The sequence below is a fragment of the Triticum urartu genome, chromosome 3 (assembly GCF_003073215.2).
Source record: "Triticum urartu cultivar G1812 chromosome 3, Tu2.1, whole genome shotgun sequence".
NCBI lineage: Eukaryota > Viridiplantae > Streptophyta > Magnoliopsida > Poales > Poaceae > Triticum > Triticum urartu.
The window spans coordinates 86,574,122-86,592,101 of record NC_053024.1 but is presented as its reverse complement, the minus strand read 5'-3'; the positions used below and the strand labels follow the sequence as shown (position 1 = coordinate 86,592,101).

General features: G+C 40.9%; 1 pseudogene; it reads right to left on the bottom strand.

Moving 5' to 3' along the window:
- Positions 1–1,278: 1,278 nt before the first annotated feature.
- Positions 1,279–17,980, bottom strand: part of LOC125546688 — an 87,400-nt pseudogene continuing 70,698 nt past the window's right edge.

Below are 17,980 nucleotides of genomic sequence, written 5' to 3'. Positions count from 1 at the left end.
ACTATATATACCTAGTAGAACTGTTATATATGTGTGGCTGTTAGGCTACCTAGCTAGTACTGCTTATCATATATGCTATATTCATGTGAGGATGCATGTTGACTATGTATGAGTACCTATAATGCTTTATGCTATTGTATGACTACTGTATGACTATATGATATTGTGGTTAATGAGATTGTTATCTTGTACATGTGAAGCTGCAGTTTATAAACTATAAACTGAAACGTGAAACAGGGCAAGAAACAGGGAAAATTGTGAAAGATATAGCAGTACCGCGGGTATAGAAATGCGCTACAGCTATTTAATAGTAGCGCGGTCAATCAAAGTGCTACTGATATAGTCAATATTAGTAGCACGGGTTCCTTCCGCGCTACTACTAACTGTTAGCTGTAGCGCCATAGTAGTAGCGCGGCTACCCACGCTACTGATAGCATCAAAACCCGCACTACTACTAGGGTTTTGTCTAGTAGTGCTAGGGCATATTTCCTTCAGATGCCTATTGGGAAAAGTAGACATCGTAGAGCCACGACTGATCGGCTTTGCTTTGGGGATTGGCTTATGGGCATTGCTAGATGTGCAGGAGAGAGAACATATGGGTGATTTTTTTGTGAGATTGAACGAAATAAATTTAGCGTATATGAGGCACCTCATCGATGAAGGTATTGGTCGGTAATTTTCTATAATTACATTATGATCTAACGGTTGTAGTTTTATGATAAACCCAATTAAAGGTTAGATATTTCTAATTTTTGTGGAAATTTCTATCATAATTCTCTTTATTCTTGTTAGCCCGTTAAGTACTTTTTATATATACTAGCAAAAAGGCACGTGCGTTGCAACGGGAGAAAAAAGAGACAGCCTCATAAGTAAGCATAACTCGAGGCCCCTTAGAAGATTTGCACATACGAAGGCCCTCTTTGAATTGCAGGATTTTCAGAATGTAGGAATAGGAAAAACACAGGATTCGAGTGGCATGTCCATTTGAATCCTATAGGATTAGTATAGAATGTTTGATGCCACAGAAAAAACAAAGGAATTGTAAAAGAGGCCGGAGTGGATGCTTGATTTCCAATGAAATGTAGTACACTTGATTTCATAGGAAAAAATCCTATAGGATTCAATCCTTTGAATCAAAGGACAAACATAGGAAAAAATCCTAAGGATTCTAACCGTCCAAATATCCTATGTAATTCCTTTGAATCAAAGGAGCCCTAAATACGCAATACTTGGCAGGGGATAACACTGAGAGTAAATTATAATATATGAATCCTAGAGTCAAGGAAATGAGCAGCTATGTTTTCCCTGTTTATGTGCTCTGATCGTGGTACTGCCGTTGTTGAAGGCATACATGTGTGCCCCGCTGTCAACAACCGCTACGGAATAAACTCTGGTGATGATGCAGACCCTTCCGCCATCAAAGCTCTCCACCACTGACGGATCAATCTGCATGACACATCATTCATGTTCAGTTCTGACACAAAGTGCGTGAAGTGAACAACAGGAGAAATGAAATAGCTTCCCAGACTCACCAGAGTTTTCAGAGATATCTTCTTTTCCTTTTCAAGATCAAATTCAAAGAAGCCTCCATAGGCTGGTGTGTATAGTCCTGGTCTCAATGAAGAACTGTGCAAAGAAAAGAAAATAATTCTTTTTACTCTTTAGACATTTTTAGAGATAAATAAAACATTAAGGAAAAAACCAAAAGCATTAACCTTCTTAGATCAAAGTATATGAGTATCATGTCCTTCTGCTCTGACTTGTATACCCGGAAGTGAACAGCAGTGTGGTCCTCCATGTTGTCAGAGGCTAGGACAATAAGTCCAAATGACCCGATGCCGCCATGAACCGATGCACCCGCTTCCCGGCCGTGCTTCTCCACGTCCAAAAGTAAGGAAGGGTCGAAAGGATCGGCGCTGTCGATTGATGTCAGTTCAAAATCTAACTCGACATCACCTTGTTTCAAGACAACGATGCGTCGGATTAGCCATAGATGCTCTGAAAAATATACAGAACACCTAAGTATGCCGGTCCCTTTGTTACCAAATATGTTAAATTTTATATAATTACTAACTTGAGAAGACCCTACATCTTACTGGCCTGAAAATTTTCAAGGTAAATATGCAAGCCTGTCTGTGTAAAGGAACACTACAAAAAAATACACTTCCGTGATGATACGTGTTTGTCACAGTAGGTCGCGTTTTCTGTCATGTGTGTACATCTATGACGATTTTATGACAGAATCAAGATAGTCATACATGTGCTGTCGTAGAAGTGTTCCATGACATTACCAAAATTATCATCATGGAAGTGTCCACTTCCATGACGATAAATCGCGCGTCACAGAAGTGCTTTCGTCAATGGTGACCGACATGTGGCATCCACCATAACGGAACGCCGTTAAGCTATCGGGTTGGGTTTTGGATCCGATAACCCGTTAACAGCCCCGACCAATGGGGATTTTCCACGTGTAAAATCATCATTAGCTGGAGGAGACACATGTCAGGTCTGCGTTTGCACAGGTGTCACTCATCCAATGGGCGAGACGCGCCTATGATATGTTGACACGTGGACCGGCCCATCAAGTTTAAATGGGCCGGCCCAACTGAAGGCCCACAAGATTTTGCGGACCATAATGGGCCGGCCCAGCTAAAGGCCCGCGAGATTTTACGGACCATAATGGGCTGGCCCAGCTAAAGGCCCACAAGATTTTTGTGTGCCATAATGGGCCGACCCATTAATGTTGGCCCACAAGATTCTTGCGGATCATAATGGGCCGGCCCAGCTAAAGGCCCACGAGATTTTGCCAACATTAATGGGTCGGCCCAGCTGTAGGCCCACAAGATTTTGAGGACCCTAATAGGCCGGCCCATTAACTGGCTGCCATGTTTTGGGCCAAATGCCGGCCCATATTTGATCCGGTCCATTAATGGCCTGTCACGCTTCGGGCCTAATAGTGGCCCATATGGGATCCAGCCCGTTAAAAGCCTACCACGTTCTGGGCCAAATTACGGCCCAGATCAGGTCCGGCCCTTTAAGAGGCTTTGGGCTCAATTATGGCCCATATCAAATTCGTCCCGTCAACTGGACACTATGCTTTTGGGCCCACTTGCTAAAGGCCCACTTAGTAATTCGTCCTGATATTAGTTTTGGCCTGTTAAGGGCCCGTTTAACATTTCGGCCATATATTAATTTCGGCCTATTAAAAGCTCGTCATATAGTTGGGCCTAACTACGGCCCGGTTTGCATCCGGCCTGCTCGCAGCCGATATCTGATTGGGCCAAACAAGGACCGAGACAATTTTGGCCTGTTAAAAGCCCGTGATTTGATTCGCACAATCATGGGCCGGGGTTCATTTCGGGCTGTTGCCGGCCCGTGAGCTGTTCGACACGTTTCAGGCCCAACCTACATCGTGATTGCATGACGCCTCGATTATGTACCGTAATTTTATAGTTTGGCCGGTTTACTGCGAAGACAGGATATATATACAGTAAAATAACTATAGCATCGTGAATAAGAAAAAAACTAGACTATACAATAAATAAATTATGGCATATTACATCCACTAGGCATCAAAGTTCGCCACTATGATAATAAAGAACAAGCAGACAGCAGATTACATACACTGGGCATCAAAGGTCGACACCAGTGCAAATAAACACGCCGACAAAATAATATACAAAACCGACAGCACTTCAATAGAGTTCAAGAAAGTTTAGCCCTGCTAGGGAGCTGCAGTGCAAGCAGCTGAGCAAGATGATGAGACTGCGCTTGCTCAACACTTATATCTTCCTCACTCTGAAAGATAAACAAGCAGACAGATGACAGGTTTTGCACATAATAGTATCAGTGCTGACAATTCATCACATTTCTTACTGACGAATAAAGGTACACAGTTTAAAATTGCATTAACACAATATGGTATTGTTCAGGTCAAGACATGGTAGGAAATGACATTGTGAAGGAGTTGGCAGCTTCACGACACCATTGGATTACAGAACAAGAACTCATAAGTATCAATGGTTAGTGTGCTGTCAATTTATACCATTTCAGATTGGTAAATAAAGAGACGGTTTAAATAATAGTAGAATGATATGACATTGTTCATAGTTAAGACATTGCAGAATATGACATTGTGCTGTAGTGGGTAGGTTCACCACACCACTGGATTACGGATGAAGAACAGAAGCATACATGTCGTGCAAAAGAAGATCACTTGCTTTGTATAGTTTAATTTACATGGTATGAAGAAGGAACTTGGTTGTACAACTAAAAACTTAAATTGAGAAAGGACAAACTTTTGTTTATGAACTACATAATAAACTTTAAACAAGCAATTTGATGCAAACACCAAAAATAAACAGCTGTTGCAGTCATGCCTAACCAAATATATACAACAAAGTTTGAAGGCTTGAGATGGACAAACTTACATTATTGGTGAAGAGAGGCTCTATAAAGGCCTTGTCCATGCTGATGGGGGGGGGGATTCAAGAATTTTACCACATAATTTTCTTCAAAAACATTGCCTTTATTCTACATTTTGTTAAGAGTAAATATAGATGTGATAATATACGAAAAAATGGAGAATATTTAAGAGAAGATGAAGAGTGATGCTACATAACCAAGTAGCTATAAATGTAAGTGCAGCGATACATGCAAAAGGTACAGCCAAGAGCAATGCACAACTAAACTTCTTCAGTGCCAACCTTATGAGAAGAGTAAACATAGATCTGATGTGTAAAAAATGGAGGGCAAAGGAAAATAAGTTGCAGAGTGATGGTACATGAACAACTACCTGTCATTATAAGTACACTGATCAAGGAAAGCATGTACTTACAAGAACAATGCAGAGCTAAAAAAAATTGGCATTGGATATATTGTACACTAATGTAACCACTCATACATATCAGATAATTTGGAGCGAACAATTGATAAGCAAGCTATCATGCATACTGCTGTCACATAATGAACCAGGTATGTATGCAAGTACAGTGATACAGGACAACAGGTACTAACAAGAGCAAAGCAGCGGGCAGCATATTTGCGATATCCTGTCGTTCTTGTCAACCCGGAATTCTTCTTCGAGCTGATTTCCTGCAAAAAAGATCCGTACGTCACATGCAGAAAAGTAGAAGTTCAAATTGTCATGTGATTTCATAGACAGTACCTCATCCTGGGAACAAGACCAGTGCATAACAAGGTTTTTCGATTCAATGTCTTCTAAATTTAGCACAGGAGACTTCACCGGAAATTCGTTTATAGACTTACCATCAAAGTGTGATTTCCTCAGGTAACACCGATACTGCTGCAATGCTTCCTTGAAAAGCACAAGCAAGCTTTGCTCGTCATGACTATCTAGATTGACCCTCGCCTAGTTACAACAATGTAATGTAAATCATTGATGTGTTCAATCAAGAGAAAACAGGAAAATAATAACCATGAATAATAACACTTACACGTAAGTTGGACAGGAAGATGTGAAAATGGTGTTTGTCTTCACAATAATCTTCCCATGATGGGAATATATGCACGTAGTCCCTAAAAGCATTGAAAGCATTGTCTTTTAAACTGGGAATAAATGGAATGGGGTTCCAATCTGCAAGAATTGGCCGTCTCTGCAGTTGGGATAGGTCTTCGGCCAGTGTACTTGCTATACTTTTTGCTAGAGTGGGATTTTTCTGTGGTACAGCTGGTGCTATGGCAAATGAAATCGGTATACCTTTTGCTGGAGTGCAGGTCCTGTGTGGTGGGGCTAGTGGTGTGGCCAGTGAAGTATGGGTACAGTCTGCTGGAGTCGGTCCTACGTTTTGTGTCATTGGTTGTACAGCTAATATAAGTGGGGTGCTGTCTGATTTCTCCGGCACCACCATGTTTTTCAAGGACTTTGCTGGTGCTCCTTCAGGTTAGGCAATCACCATCTTCCTTTTTGATGTCTGATGCACAAGAACAACATTTGAGTGGAAAAACATGGTATGATGACAGAGGGAATATGTATTGATAATGGATGGGCATGGTATCTCGACATATATGATGAGTAAACTAAGCAGATGGCGGTGCAACAAAGTAGAAGAAATGCAAGACAACATATGTCAGATACCCGCAATCAATAAAACATTGCCAAATTAGAACAGGCACCTTGATGGGTGAACAGGACAGGCCATCTGCCTTTGACTCCTCGAGGTTAGAATAGTCATTAGGATCATATTCTGAACAAGAATCAACACGTGGGGAGCGTATGAGTTTCATTGCATCCAGAATGGCACTCAATGCCTTGGTGCCAATTTTGTAAGTCATTGCAGTGTTTAGCTTCAAGAGTGGACTGCTGCTAGTGCGACACAAAGCAGCTACACAGATCATAGTGTAGATATAACGGGAAAACCTTAAGCATCAGAGTAAAATCAGCAAAGTGGAACTTGCTGGAATATATGTGCTACTATTGCCGGTACGGCTAGAAAGGCTTCGGAGACCAGCTCTCTTCAAGTGAAGGTGCAGTACTGTTAATATTAGTGTAACTCTCAAAGGCGACACAGCTCCCCGCATTTCCTTGCTATTCTTATAGGATTCAAGTGGGCAGGTCACGAAAAATCCTATTCCTATGTTTACAAGATCCTACGAATCAAAGAGGCTCAAAGTGTCCATCACAACCGACCTTATAGACCTCTACACTGCAAATTTCCATGCTCATCTTCAGTACAAGGAACATACTGTACTACTATCATACTCCCTCCGTTCCAAAATATAAGTCTTGGTAGAGATTTCCACTATGGATCATATAAAGATGTATCCAAATACATTTTAGAGTGTACATTCACTCATTTTGCTCCATATGTAGTCCATGGTGGAATCTATACAAAGACTTGTATTTAGGAACGGAGAGAGTACATATTAAAGAAGAACGGAAGAGGAACATCGTAAAGAAGAGCAAGCCGATTTTGGATAATAAAATGCTGGTTGCGCAGTGCCCACACATGATGAACCAGAGCGCATTAAGAATGCAACTCCCAGCTGTCTCTCGACCATTTCAGGCGGTTGTATGAAGATCCTACGTCTCCTAACCCTTCTTCTTCCTCGTCTCTGATTCTTCCAATACAGAACACCGCACGGGCCGCCGGCCGGACCACCGGCCCCCACTGTCTGTGTTCCTCCGCTACCCCACCCCCGACCCAACCCCCACCCGCGTCGAGTTTTCTTCGTTCAGCGAGGCCCCATAACCACCCGAGCCCCTTCGATCGCACTGGCGAACTCCGGCGAGCTCTGAAAAATCGACTGACCCAATTTTGAAATTTAGTCTACCATGATTTAACTAGTGTGGAATATAAAAGGGGGAAACCATAAGCATTGGGAGTATAGTGTTGAGCGTGCCATGGCAAAGGCAACTTAGCAACCAAGACAAGAAATCAGAGTAAAGCAGTGGCGATCTATTTTCTTGTTGCGATAAATAAGTTGAGCAGATACGAAAGAGTACCGCCTCTAGTGTGGCGCCGTGTACGCATCTGCTGAGAATTTGACAGTGCTGCGGTAGCGATGGCTGTCGGTGGTGTGGAAGCAGATCTAGGAGGGTAGACAGTGGCGGCGGGGCGCGGTAGACGAGACGGTCGTAGGAGCTGCGCGGGCAAGGTGGACGACGGTGGGGATGAAGTGAGAGGACGGGATGCAAGGATCCTGGTCCAAAGCCGTGGATGAGAGAGGTCGATCTCTTGTAATGGACGACGGTGTCGGGGTATCAGCTCCCGCATGGTGGACGACGACAGCGGTGGATGGGGTGGCGGACGGTGGCGGACGGAGGAGGGTGGGGTGGAGAGGGTGTTTTGGCACCCACGGAGTACGAATGGGGAAAACGGAGGTAGAGAGGAAGGGGGAACCATGTATTCAGGGAGCGCTTGTCTCAAATGCAAGGAAATTTACAAACTTAGCCCCCGTTTCAAATTTCTACTACATCACAGCAACATTAGTCGGTTGGGGATAAGACGGTAATCTCGCATACACCGAATATTTGCCAACGAGAGATTATTTTTGGCGCCCACTGATACGTCCATTTTGCATCATGCTTTTATATTGATACTTATTGCATTATGGGCTGTTATTTCACATAATATCACAATACTTATGGCTATTCTCTCTTATGCTATAAGGTTTACATAAGGAGGGAGAATGCCGGCAGCTGGAATTCTGGGCTGCAAAAGGAGCAAATATTAGAGACCTATTCTGCACAACTCCAAAAGTCCTGAAATTCCATGGAATAACTGATTATAAATAATTAAAAATCCTCATCAAAGATGAAGACCAGGGGGCCCACACCCTGTCCACGAGGGTGGGGGCGCCCCCCCTAGGGCACGCCCCCTACCTCATGGGCCCCTGGTAGCTCTCCGATGACCATCTTCTCCTATATGAAGTCTTTCATCGAGAAAAAAACCAGAAGCAACCTTTCGGGACAAAACTCCGCCGCCATGAGGCGGAACCAATCTAGGGCTCCGGCAGAGCTGTTCTGCCGGGGAAACTTCCCTCCCGGAGGGGGAAATCATCGCCATCGTCATCACGAAAGCTCCTCTCATCGGGAGAGGGCAATCTCCATCAACATCTTCATCAGCACCATCTCATCTCAAAACCCTAGTTCATCTCTTGTATCCAATTCTTGTCTCCAAGTCCAGGATTGGTGCTAGTAGGTTGCTAGTAGTGTTAATTACTCCTTGTAGTTGATGCTAGTTGGTTTAATTGGTGGAAGATCATATGTTCAGATCCTTTATGCATATTATTACCCCTATGATTATGAACATGAATATGCTTTGTGATTAGTTACGTTTGTTCCTGAGGACAAGGGAGAAGTCTTTTTATTAGTAGTCATGTGAATTTGGTATTCGTTCGATATTTTGATGAGATGTATGTTGTCTAGCCTCTAGTGCTATTATGTGAACGTCGACTACATAACACTTCACCATTATTTGGGCCTAGAGGAAGGCATTGGGAAGTAATAAGTAGATGATGGGTTGCCAGAGTGACAGAAGCTTAAACCCTAGTTTATGCGTTGCTTCGCAAGGGGCTGATTTGGATCCATATATTGCATGCTATGGTTGGGTTTACCTTAACACTTTTGTTGTAGTTGCAGATGCATGCAATAGAGGTTAATCATAAGTGGGATGCTTGTTCAAGTAAGAACAGCACCCAAGCACCGGTCCACCCACATGTCAAATTATCAAAGTACCGAACACGAATCATATGAACATGATGAAAACTAGCTTGACAATATTCCCATGTGTCCTCGGGAGCACTTTTCCTTATATAAGAGTTTGTCCAGGCTTGTCCTTTTCTACAAAAAGGATTGGGCCACCTTGCTTTACTTTATTTACTTTTGTTACTTGTTGTTCATTACAAATTATCTTATCACAAAACTATCGGTTACTACTTATTTCAGTACTTGTAGAGAATACCTTGCTGAAAACCGCTTATAATTTCCTTCTGCTCCTCGTTGGGTTCGACACTGTTACTTATGGAAAGGACTACGATAGATCCCCTATACTTGTGGGTCATCAAGACTCTTTTCTGGCGCCATTGCCGGGGAGTGAAGCGCCTTTGGTAGGTGGAATTTGGTAAGGAAAAATTTATATAGTGTGCTGAAATTTACTGTCGCTTGTTACTATGGAAAGTAATCCTCTGAGGGGCTTGTTCGGGGTATCTTCACCCCGACCAGTAGAGCAAAGAGTTGCTCCTCAACCTAATGAACCTATTGAAAATGAAATTCCTTATGAGTATCCTTCGGGTATGATAGAAAAACTGCTAGCTAATCCTTTTACAGGAGATGGAACAAAGCATCCTGATGAACACCTAATATATGTGGATGAAGTTTGTGGATTATTTAAGCTTGTAGGTATACCCGATGATGTTGCTAAGACGAAGTTCTTTCCTTTATCTTTGAAGGGAGACGCATTGACATGGTATAGGCTATGTGATGATACGAGATCATGGAACTATAGAAGATTGAAATTGGAATTTCATCAAAAGTATTACCCTATGCATCTTGTTCATCGTGACCGCAATTATATATATAATTTTTGGCCTCGTAAAGGAGAAAGCATCGCTCAAGCTTGGGGGAGGCTTAAATCAATGTTATATTCTGCCCCAATCATGAGCTCCCAATAGAAACAATTCTTCAAAAAATTTATGCTCGGCTTTCTGAAAATAATCGTACCATGCTCAATACTTCTTGTGCTGGCTCTTTTATGATGAAGACCATTGAATTTAGATGGGATTTATTGGATAGAATTAAATGGAACTCTGAAGATTGGGATCTCGACAAAGGTAAGGAGTCAGGTATGACACCTAAGTTTGATTGTGTTAAATCTTTTATGGATACCGATACTTTCCGTAAGTTTAGCACTAAATATGGACTTGATTCTGAGATAGTAGCTTCTTTCTGTGAATCTTTTGCTACTTATCTTGATCTCCCTAAGGAGAAGTGGTTTAAATATCATCCTCCCATAGAAGTAAAAGTAGCTGCACCTATTAAAGTTGAAGAAAAGACGGTCACTTATAATGATCCTATTGTTCCTACTTGTTATGTTGAGAAACCACCTTTCCCTGCTAGGATAAAAGATCATGCTAAAGCTTCAACTATGGTTCATAAAAGCAATACTAAAACATATACACCTCCTGAGCAAGTTAAAGTTGAACCTAATATCGCTATTGTTAAAGATCTCTTGTCTGGTAATATTAATGGGCATGCTATTCAGTTCTGCGGTGAAACTGCTAGAATTGCTAAACCTTGTGCTAAAGATAAAAATAGACCTGTGGTAGGCATGCCTCTTATTTCTGTTAAAATAGGATATCATTGTTATCATGGCTTATGTGATATGGGTGCTAGTGCTAGTGCAATACCTATTGACTTATACAAAGAAATTATGCATGACATTGCACCTGTTGAGTTAGAAGAAATTGATGTTACTATTAAACTTTCTGATAGAGATACTATTTCACCAATGGGAATTATTAGAGATGTTGAAGTCTTGTGTGGGAAAACTAAATATCCTGCTGATTTTCTTGTTCTTGGTTCCCCACAAGATAGCTTTTATCCCATTATATTTGGTAGACCCTTCTTAAATACTGTTAATGCTACCATAGATTGCACAAGGGATGTTGTTACTGTCGGCTTAGATGATATGACTCGTGAGTTTAATTTCTCTAAATTTAGTAAACAACACCGTGAAGAAGAATTGCCTAGTAAGGATGAAATTGTTGGTCTTGCTTCTATTGTCGTACCTCCTAGCGATCCTTTAGAACAATATTTGCTAGACCATGAGAATGATATGTTTATGAATGAAAGAAGGGAAATAGATGAAGTATTCTTTAAACGGGAACCTATTCTGGAACACAATTTGCCTGTTGAAATCCTAGGGGATCCCCTCCACCTAAGGGTGATCCCGTGTTTGAGCTTAAGCCGTTGCCTGATAATCTTAAATATGCTTATCATGATGAAAAGAAGATATATCCTATTATTATTGCTAACCTTTCAGAGCATGAAGAAGAAAGATTATTGAAAACTCTGAAGAAGCACCATGCTGCTATTGGATATACTCTTGATGATCTTAAGGGAATTAGTCCCACTCTATGTCAACATAAAATAAATTTGGAAGCAGATGCCAAACCAGTTCGTGATCCCCAACGATGTCTGAATCCTAAAATGAAAGAAGTGGTAAGAAAAGAAATACTAAAGCTTCTGGAGGCAGGTATAATTTATCCCGTTGCTGATAGTCAGTGGGTAAGTCCTGTTCATTGTGTCCCTAAGAAGGGAGGTATTACTATTGTTCCTAATGATAAAGATGAATTGATTACACAAAGAATTATTATAGGTTATAGGATGGTAATTGATTTCCGCAAATTAATAAAGGCTACTAAGAAAGATCATTACCCCTTACCTTTTATCGATGAAATGCTAGAAAGATTATGCAAGCATACACATTACTTCTTTCTAGATGGTTATTCTGGTTTCTCTCAAATACCTGTGTCGGCTAAAGATCAATCAAAGCCTACTTTTACATGCCCTTTTGGTACTTTTGCTTATAGACATATGCGTTTTGGTTTATGTAATGCACCTGCTACCTTTCAAAGATGCATGATGGCTATATTCTCTGACTTTTGTGAAAAGATCTGTGAGGTTTCATGGACGACTTTTCCGTCTATGGATCTTCTTTTGATTATTGATTGAGCAATCTTGATCGAGTTTTGCAGAGATGTGAAGGAAGTAATCTTGTATTGAATTGGGAAAAGTGCCACTTTATGGTTAATGAAGGTATTGTCTTGGGGCATAAAGTTTCTGAAAGAGGTATTGAAGTTGATAAAGCCAAGTTTGATGCTATTGAAAAGATGCCATGTCCCAAGGACATCAAAGGTAAAGAAGTTTCCTTGGTCACCCCGGATTTTATAGGAGGTTCATTAAGGACTTCTCAAAAATTTCTCGGCCTCTGACTAATTTATTACAAAAAGATATACCATTTGTCTTTGATGATGATTGTGTAGAAGCATTTGAAATACTTAAGAAAGCAATAGTCTCTGCACCTATTATTCAGCCACCTGATTGGAATTTAGACTTTGAAACTATGTGTGATGCTAGCGATTATGCTGTAGGTGCTGTTCTAGGGAAAAGAGTTGATAAGAAATTAAATGTTATCCATTATGCTAGTAAGACTCTAGACAATGCTCAAAGAAATTATGCTACTACTGAAAAAGAACTTTTAGCAGTTGTATTTGCTTGTGATAAGTTCAGACCTTATATTCTTGATTCTAAAGTAACTATCCACACTGATCATGCTACTATTAAATATCTTATGGAGAAGAAAGATGCTAAACCTAGACTTATTAGATGGGTTCTCTTGCTACAAGAATTTTATTTGCATATTGTTGATAAAAAGGAGCTGAGAACCCCGTTGCAGACAACTTATCTAGGTTAGAAAATGTTCTTGATGACCCACTACCTATTGATGATAGCTTTCCTGATAAACCATTAAATGTCATAATTACTTCTCGTAGTACCCCTTGGTATGCTGATTATGCTAATTACATAGTTGCTAAATTTATACCACCTAGCTTCACATACCAACAAAAGAAAAAGTTCTTCTATTATTTGAGACATTACTTTTGGGATGACCCACATCTTTATAAAGAAGGAGTGGATGGTGTTATTAGACGTTGTGTACCTGAGCATGAACAGGAACAGATCCTATGCAAGTGCCACTCCGAAACTTATGGAGGACACCACGCGGGAGATAGAACTGCACATAAGGTATGGCAATCTGGTTTTTATTGGCCTACTCTCTTCAAGGATGCCCGTACGTTTGTCCTATCTTGTGATTCAAAGAATTGGTAATATTAGTAGACGTCAAGAAATGCCTATGAATTATTCACTTGTTATTGAACCGTTTGATGTTTGGGGCTTTCATTATATGGGACCTTTTCCTGCCTCTAATGGATATACACATATTTTAGTTGATGTTGATTACGTTACTAAGTGGGTAGAAGCTATTCCAACTAGTAGTGCTAATCATAACACTTCTATTAAAATGCTTAAAGAAGTTATTTTTCCGAGGTTTGGAGTACCTAGATATTTAATGACTGATGGTGGTTCACATTTTATTCATGGTGCTTTCCGTAAAATGCTTGCTAAATATGACGTCAATCATAGAATTGCATCTCCGTATCACCCACAGTCTAGTGGTCATGTAGAATTGACTAATAGAGAACTCAAATTAATTTTGCAAAAGACTGTCAATAGGTCTAGAAAGAATTGGTCCATGAAACTTGATGATGCATTATGGGCCTACAGAACTGCATATAAAAATCCTATGGGTATGCCTCCGTATAAAATGGTACATGGAAAAGCATGTCACTTACCTCTCGAACTAGAACATAAGGCATATTGGGCTATTAAAGAGCTCAACTATGATTTCAAACTTGCCGGTCAAAAGAGGTTATTTGATATTAGCTCACTTGATGAATGGAGAACCCAAGCTTATGAAAATGCCAAGTTGTTTAAAGAAAAGGTTAAAAGATGGCATGACAAAAGGATACAAAAGCGTGAGTTTAATGTAGGTGATTATGTATTGCTATACAACTCTCGTTTAAGATTTTTTGCAGGTAAACTTCTCTCTAAATGGAAAGTCCCCTATGTTATCGAGGAGGTCTATCGTTCCGGTGCCATAAAAATCAACAACTTCGAAGGCACAAATCCGAAGGTGGTAAACGGTCAAAGAATCAAACATTATATCTCACGTAATCCCATAAATGTTGAAACCAATATTATTGAAACCATGGCCCCGGAGGAATACCTAAGGGACACTTTCCAGAATGTTTCAGACTCCGAAAAGGAATAGGTATGTGGTACGGTAAGTAAACCGACTCCAAAACAATTTTTAAGGCAATATTTCTCCGTTTGGAATATTTAGAAAAATAGAAAATGAAGTAGCAGTCCGGGAAGGACACGAGGGCCCCACGAGGGTGGAGGGCGTGCCCCCCTACCTTGTGAGCACCTCGTGTGCCTTCCGGACTCCATTTTCTTGCACGATACGTATTTTGGTCGGTAAAAATTCACTATATATTCTCCCTAAGGTTTCGACTCCCGTATCACGCAAATATTCTCTGTTCTTGTTTTGAGCTGTTTTTCTGACAGATCTAGATTATCATGACGTCCCCAAGTGTTTCCAAGGACAAGTTCTTCGAGAAGGTCATCAACCCTTACATGTGGAGGTGCTGCGACACCCTCAAACCATTGAGATGCGTGATGGGTTGCTGCACATCCGTGATGCTGAGGGGCCAAAGGGAACCGGAAGCGTGGAGACGACGCTCGAAGCAATGGAGCAACAAGTTTTCAAGTGCCAGGGGATGGTGGAGCGTGGAATCAACGCTAGCCACAAGATGCTCGCGGATTTCACTAACAACTACAAGCCGGATGCCAAGAACACCGAGGAGGCCATCTTCAAGATACATGAGAAGATCGAGCACCTCCAAGCCCAAATCTATGACCTGCAAAACCAAAACTGTGAGTATGAATATAGATTCAAAAGAATGAGTTTGGCTGCAGATTTGAGGATTCCGGAGACTCGATCATCCTTCTATGATGGTGAACCTATGCCTTGGAAGATGGATGACAAGCCCGCATCATCAACAACACCTCCACCTTCTTCACCAACCAAGGAGATATAATAACATGGGTATGGGCACTCCCCTTGGCAAAACCACCAAGCTTGGGGGAGGTGCCCCGGTATCGTATCATAATCACAACTCCTATCTTTACCGTTTTCCTTAGTTTGATCCTATTAGTAGTATTTTGATCTAGTAGAATAAAGTTTATGGCATGATCTAGTTTTGAGTTTTGCCTTATGATCTCTCTATGTAATCGAGTCTGTGAGCTATATAATAAAGATTAGTGTTGAGTCAAGGGCTTGATTTTCTTGCTATGATCTTGGGTGAATAAAAGAAAAGAGAAAAAGAATAAGAAGAAACAAAAGTTCATATTGATCTTATTGATAGTAATGACTTCACATAGAAAGAGTGTGACGATTAAAAGTTGTTGGGAGTTGGCAGACATAGCTTTGATCATCGTTGCAATTAATAGGAAGTAAAAAGGAAAGAGAGGTTTCACATATAAATATACTATTATTGACATCTTTTATGATTGGGAGCACTCATAAAAATATGACATGCTAAAGAGTTGATGTTGGACAAGGAAGACAACATAATGGGTTATGTTTTCTTATATCTGAGATAAAGTATGTTGTCATGGATCATCCAACATGTTGAGCTTGACTTTCCCTCTCATGCTAGCCAAATTCTCAACACCAAGTAGAGATACTACTTGTGCTTCCAAATACCCTTAAACCAGTTTTGCCATGAGAGTCCACCATATCTACCTATGGATTGAGTAAGATCCTTCAAGTAAGTTGTCATCGGTGCAAAGCAATAAAAATTGCTCTAAATATGTATGATTACTGTGGGAGAAATAAGCTTTATACGATCTTGTGATGTGGAAGTTATAAAAGCGACGGACTGCATAATAAAGGTTCATATCACAAGGGGCAATATAAAGTGACGTTCTTTCGCATTAAGATTTTGTGCATCCAACCATAAAAGCGCATGGCAACCTCTGCTTCCCTTTGCGAGGGCCTATCTTTTATTATTATCTTCTAACTTATGCAAGAGTCATGGTGATCTTCACCTTTCCTTTTTCATTTTATCCTTTGGCAAGCCCAGCAGATTGGAAAGAACCTGATAGATATATCTAATTGGATGTAGGGGGCATGACTTACTATTGTTGACATTACCCTTGAGGTAAAAGTTGGGCTAAACTATAAGTCCCTATCTTTCTCTGTGTCCGATTAAAACTCCGTAACCACAAGTATTGTGTGAGTGTTAGCAATTATGAAGGACTAGATGATAGTTGAGTATGTGGACTTGCTTTTTAGCTCTAACATAGACTCTTTCTGATGTTATGATAAACTACAATTGCTTCAATGACAGAGGTTATAGTTTGTTGGTTCTCAATAAGGTTTTTGATTCATACTTTTGCATTGTGAATAGATCATCACTTGAACATAAGTAATCATATGACAATATCTATATATGTTGTTTTTATGAGAATAATCATGATGCCTTCATGTTCGTATTTTATTTTTATCGATGCCTCTACCTCTAAACATGGGAACATATTTATTGTTATCAGCTTTCGCTTGAGACAAGCGAGGTCTAAGCTTGGGGTAGTCAATACGTCCATTTTGCATCAGGCTTTTATATCGATATTTATTGGATTATGGGCTGTTATTTCACATTATGTCACAATACTTATGGCTATTCTCTATTATCTTACAAGGTTTACATAAGGAGGGAGAATGCCGGGAGCTGGAATTCTGGGCTGGAAAAGGAGCAAATATTAGAGACCGATTCTGCACAACTCCAAAAGTCCTGAAACTCCATGGAATACCTTATAATAAATAATGAAAAATTCTCGCCAAGATGAAGACCAGGGGGCCCACACCCTGTCCACGAGGGTGGGGGGCGCCCCCCTCTAGGGCGCGCCCCCCTGCCTCGTGGGCCCCCTGGTGGCTCTCCGATGACCATCTTCTCCTATATGAAGTCTTTCTCGAGAAAAAAACCAGAAGCAACCTTTCAGGACGAAACTCCGCCACCACGAGGCGGAACCTTGGCGGAACCAATCTAGGGCTCCGGCAGAGCTGTTCTGCCGCGGAAACTTCCCTCCCGGAGGGGGAAATCATCGCCATCATCATCACCAACGCTCCTCTCATCGGGAGAGGGCAATCTCCATCAACATCTTCATCAACACCATCTTATCTCAAAACCCTAGTTCATCTCTTGTATCCAATTCTCGTCTCCAAGTCCGAGATTGGTGCCAGTAGGTTGCTAGTAGTGTTAATTACTCCTTGTAGTTGATGCTAGCTGGTTTAATTGGTGGAAGATCATATGTTCGGATCCTTTATGCATATTATTACCCCTCTGATTATGAACATGAATATGCTTTGTGAGTAGTTACGTTTGTTCCTGAGGACAAGGGAGAAGTCTTTTTATTAGTAGTCATGTGAATTTGGTATTCGTTCGATATTTTGATGAGATGTATGTTGTCTAGCCTCTAGTGGTGTTATGTGAACGTCGACTACTTAACACTTCACCATTATTTGGGCCTAGAGGAATGCATTGGGAAGTAATAAGTAGATGATAGGTTGCTGGAGTGACAGAAGCTTAAACCCTAGTTTATGCGTTGCTTCGTGAGGGGCTGATTTGGATCCATATGTTTCATGCTATGGTTAGGTTTACCTTAATACTTTTGTTGTAGTTGCGGATGCTTGTAATTGAGGTTAATCATAAGTGGGATGCTTGTTCAAGTAAGAACAGCACCCAAGAACTGGTCCACCCACATGTCAAATTATCAAAGTACCGAACGCAAATCATATGAACGTGATGAAAACTAGCTTGACGATATTCCCAT